This window comes from Paramormyrops kingsleyae, chromosome 7, assembly GCF_048594095.1.
Source record: "Paramormyrops kingsleyae isolate MSU_618 chromosome 7, PKINGS_0.4, whole genome shotgun sequence".
NCBI classification, from domain to species: Eukaryota; Metazoa; Chordata; class Actinopteri; order Osteoglossiformes; family Mormyridae; genus Paramormyrops; species Paramormyrops kingsleyae.
Window position 1 is genome coordinate 26,011,608 of NC_132803.1, and position 5,329 is coordinate 26,016,936.

Consider the following 5,329-nt stretch of genomic DNA (forward strand, 5'->3'; position numbering starts at 1 on the left):
ACATGTGACAGATTAACCGGAAAGTTAATTACTAAGAAAGATGAATCACTGTCCTAATTAAACATAACATGATGACAATTTTTGTGCCTATTTACTATTTTATAATATTATAGTTATTTACTCCATTTTGAGAACATCGCTGTACTTATGGATATTTATGTTTTAAACAATCTTTATTAATTCAATTAATTTCCATCACTGTCATAGTACCTGTGGTTTGTATCATTGTTTACACAAGCACTATATATAAAACTAAAATATTTCGCTTTAAATGTCCTGGATATGACGTTAAGCTATATCTGGCCCTGCAAGTGGTCCGTCAACTTGCAGGGAAAAATTTGGGGGTTTGTGTTATATCCAGATACCAGGAAGAAGCGATGATTCACACATTGGTGTTGGTTTTCATCAAAAGAAGTTTTATTAATGCTGGTATAGGCATGAAACAAACATAAACACAGTGACACACAACAATGATGAATCTAAGGAAGCTGGCAAGGACAAACACATATATACATAGATAACAAAGGTGAGATAGGTGCCGATGAGCTTCTGGAAGCACAAGCACTGGCAAAGCTTCTCTGGACCAGGCACTGGAGATGCCGGCTCCTCTGGGCCAGGTGCTGGAGCTGCAGCATGTAGGTGAAGTGGCCCTCTCTGGGCCAGGAACCTGAGACACAGGCAAAATGGCCCACTCTCAATCGGGAACCTGAGACAGGGAAGAGGCATCTGGCGGGGCAGATGCTGGAGAGCTGTCTGGCGGGAAAGGCACTGGAGACACTTCTGGCGGAGGTGGTTTCCTCTGGACCTGGGACTTGCTACCGACGGAACAGCGGCCGGTGGAGCGAGCACTGGAACCAGTGGGGCCAGACCTGTTGATGATTAGAACTGGTGTGATCGCCTGTTGCACAACAGCACTCGGGTCCTAATTAGAGGGCCCATCCGGGTAGATGCTCTCTGAGGTACGCAGACCAGGGAGTGGCCAGATTTCTGGAGGTGGGTACATCTATTATCGGTTTGTTCTCTCTGATGTCTGCCTTACTCTGATGGTATCCCATGTCACTCCTTTCAACAGGCTTACTATGAGACTCAGATTAAGGCTCTCTCTGGGTGTTTTGTCTGTTGCACCTTCACTCTGTGATTAATGGGTGCCCACAAGGTGACACTCCTTTGGTCATGGGTAACTTCAGTGTGACCACCGGCACTGACAGGGCTGGCTATGACGACTGCATCAGTCTCCACCGGTCCGTTGACTGTGGTGGAAGTGGCTCCGTGTTCGTTGACTCCAGGGTCAAGTCAGGGTCTGCGGATCACTGGATCCTGGTTCCAATGCATTGAGCCGCATCGTCGACTTGGTACTCCAGAACTGGTGATGCTGAGATTGATCACATCCTCATGGGCAGGTGCTGGAGGCTCTTACAGAACTGCAGGATCTACAGAAGTGACCAGGTTCTGAATTCTGACACAGACTTGTTTTTGCTACTCTGAAGATTCAGCTTAGGTCCAGTCGGATACAACCTGCAAGGAGAATGAGGCTGGACTTAGCCAGACTCCAAGATCAGGCTATTTCTAATGAGTTTTTATGCGGTTTGTGTGAAAACCTGGGTGCGACTGCTGATCATAATGTGATGTGTGAGACCTTCCGTGATAAGACCCTGAAGGTTACTGAGGGTAGTGTTGATGTTGCTGGTGTTTCCAGAAGGATGTGCTTCATCTTGCAGGGCAACCTGTATATTATTGAGGTGTTTCGCGGCACATAGCTTTATGGAAACTCTAGTCTGGACCGGGATTAGGAGGCGTTTGTTAGAGGAATCTGTGAGCAAGTGACACACCATCTGCGGTCTAGTGACCCTCATCCTGCTTACAGAGGAATTGAAGCACTGCACACATTCAAATCTGTTTCTTGGAGAGTCATAGTCAGGGCAGTTGATGGAATGGCTCTTATGGATGACACTGCTGCTGTGACCCACTGGGCAAGTTAATTTAAGCAGCTGTTGAAGACGGATCTTCCAGCTAGGATGTTGGACTTCTCCAGCTGGGGGTAAAGAAAGTTGCAAGGATCTGTGGTATCCAAAGTAGAGTTCTCAAGGCTGGTGTACGGCTGGCTGTAATCTTCGTGGTGTTAGAAAGGAACATTTGTATCCATTTGGGAGACAGGTGTCATCCTAACCCACTGGAAAATGGGGCCTTGCTGTTCCTGTCTGGAATGGGAAAGATTATTGCCTGGATTGCAGTAGTAGTACCTGAGTTACTACTAAGTATTTTTGCCCTCTCATATAAAGCATTACTGTAGCAATTACAGAAAGATAACACTGCTCTCAGTTTTGGGCAAGGTCCTTGCTAGGGTCATCCTCAAGAGGATCCATGATCACTTACTTGCCCACCAGCAACCGGAGCAGTCTGGTTTTATGCCTCAGAAGTCTACCATTGACCACATCCTGGCACTGAGGGTTCTCATCAAGTGCAAGCGAATGTCGACAGGGTTTCTTTGCAACCTTTGTTGAGCATTTCATACGGTGGCCGATAAGGGCAAATCAAATTAACTTTTCAGAAAACAAAATTACAAAAGTCAAGACAAATTAACAAAGCTAAGGAAAAACGAACACACTTACAAGTGCCCAAACAAATTTACAAGCGCGGAAACAAATTTACAAGTTCCAAAATAAATATACATGCGACGAAACAAATTTACGAGATGAGAAACACTTTTACCAGTCCTCAAAACAAGTTTACAAGTGGAGAATCATACGGAAAGGGTAGGTACGCGCTGCACAGGAAGTGCCTAATTATTGCTTGCCTTTTGTGTCAATCAAGCGGTTTCGCGAGGGGAAAGTTGATTTTATTTCCAATAAAATCCCTTTAACAATAAACTAAGCCACATTTTCCCAACCTAAGTGGTGCAGTCCTACCATAATTAAATTGCAAAAGTATATAGTAATTTTGGTGGCGCTACAATTGATAGGAGCAACGTTATTGCATTTTATTTAATAATAATGATTTTTTTTCACCAAACTAAGTGTTGTAATATGACCATGATGACACCCTAGATGTGTGTAGTGATTTTGGTGGTAGTACAGTTGATAGGAGCAAAGTTATTGAATGTTATTCCTAATATAAATTCTTTAGAAATAGACGTAGGTACATTTCACCAAACTAAGGGGTGTAGTATGACCATGATAACATTCCAAAAGCCTTTAGTGATTTTGGTGGCTCTTCACTCTTTGGAAGCGAAGTTATTGACATTATCCGTTGTCGATTTGCACTTTGTAGACGGTCCCTAAGCTCTCCTCAGACAGCGGACTGCTCATAGGGAGCAATGTTATCCGTATTTCTGTAAATGCATATTGTTTGTACGAAAATCCGGCTGTAGCTCATTGTCTACCTTACCACTGTTAAATAGACCCGTATATTGTATTGTAAGAACGTTTTGTTTAAGATTTATTGAGCCGCGAAGTTCGAATCTGCCAATATCGTTCCAACTTTACCGAACTATTGCAGTTGATCATTTAGCCGATGTACTGTACAGAATCTCTGGTTTAAGCTACTTCCAGGATTGGCGGGTAGGTGCCTCTCTACTGTATCTGAACGTCACCTGCCACTAGACCTGCCACGGGACCTGCCACTACCGGCAGGCACTGTTCCCGAACGGCTCCTGTCACTGTTTAGCGCCACTAGCGACAGCACAATCATTGCTTTTGATCATTTAGCCGATGTACAGAATCTCTGGTTTAGGTTACTTCCAGGAGTGGCGGGTAGGTGCCTCTCTGCTGTATCTGAACGGCACCTGCCACTAGACCTGCCACTACCGGCAGGCACTGTTCCCGAACGGCTCCTGTCACTATTTAGCGCCACTAGCGACAGTAATAATATAATTCGTAGTCATATAAAGATTAAACAAGTTCTCAATTTATTTCCGTATCCCAGTTTATCGTAGCCGTGCACAGCATCTCGGGTTTACTTCCACGAGCGGCGGTGGCTGTCTCTGTACCCCGGCAGGCACTGTATTCGAACGGGACCTGCCACTGTTAAGCGCCACTAGCGACGGACAGAAGTGGCAGCTGCCATTAAGAACTGGCAGCTGCCAAGCTCCTTAGTGGCAGCTGCCGCTACCTTCTCATGATGTTGTTGCACTAATGTTAACTCCTGATGAGAGTTTGTAAATGTGTGCAAAGACTTAATAAAAAAAAAAATAAAAAAAAAGCTGCCGCTACCTGCCTTGGCGGGTGCCTGAGACGTCACTTCCTCCTGCCAGCTGCCGTTTCAAGACTGAACCATAGATGGGCCCAATCCCAAACTATACCCTCGACACTCCGCCTTCATTTCGAGTCACCCTCACAACACGCCATATGCACTTAAACTGAAGGAAACTGTCACAGGAAAGATTTGAGACAGACTTGCCCTCGCAGCGCCTTTTTACAGTCTTCTTTACCGGAAAGAGGAAATGCATTACGTAGTGATTTGACGAAATGGATCCATCAAGAAGCTGTATTGTATTTTCTTTAATGACATATCAGTTATTTTAAAAAAGCACAAAGTTTATCTAATGCGAGAAGACGACGGCTACGTCGTCTTATTGCACTGAGCAATTTTAAGTATGTACACGTCATATTGACGATTGTACAATTTCTACCATGCGTGTAAACTTAATTAGTTTACACGCATAAAACATTACGCATTACTTCTGTACCAAATACCAGATCCAGATCAGTAGAGGAAAAAACAGGCAAATATGAAACATAAATTGTTATTGCTGGTGTGATGTTGATCGAGTTTGCGTACGAATGTTTCTTCGCGTGGTTTCTAGTTTGAAAAGTACACAAAATCTCTCGTAATCGGATCACGATAAAATCAATCTGTACTGACCACCTATAAATAACTGCTTTCCTAATTTTTTTTCTGCAGCGATGAATTATAACATGTAACATAGACTTTCTATATGTATTTCCCAGTGCTGTTAGAATCCAATTATTAAATTATCGCGCTGTTCTGTTTCCTGTGCGCTAGGAATTGTGGGATATGGAAGTGGTAGTGGAATCGCGCGAGCCACCATCGTTGCTGACTCGCTAAAGGAGGGCATAATCGACCACTCCCCCTTAGCCCTTACTGCTTTGAGACACACTTCAACATGGCGACGGGTCTCGGGAACGCGCAAACGAAGGCGGAGTGGTGAGGCGGAGTGTGTAGGGACCAGTTTGGGATTGGGCCATGGACTGAACCCCCTCAGCAACTTTCCCCTCGCGAAACCGCTTGATTGACACAAAAGGCAAGCAATAATTAGGCACTTCCTGTGCAGCGCGTACCTACCCTTTCCGTATGATTCTCCACTTGTAAA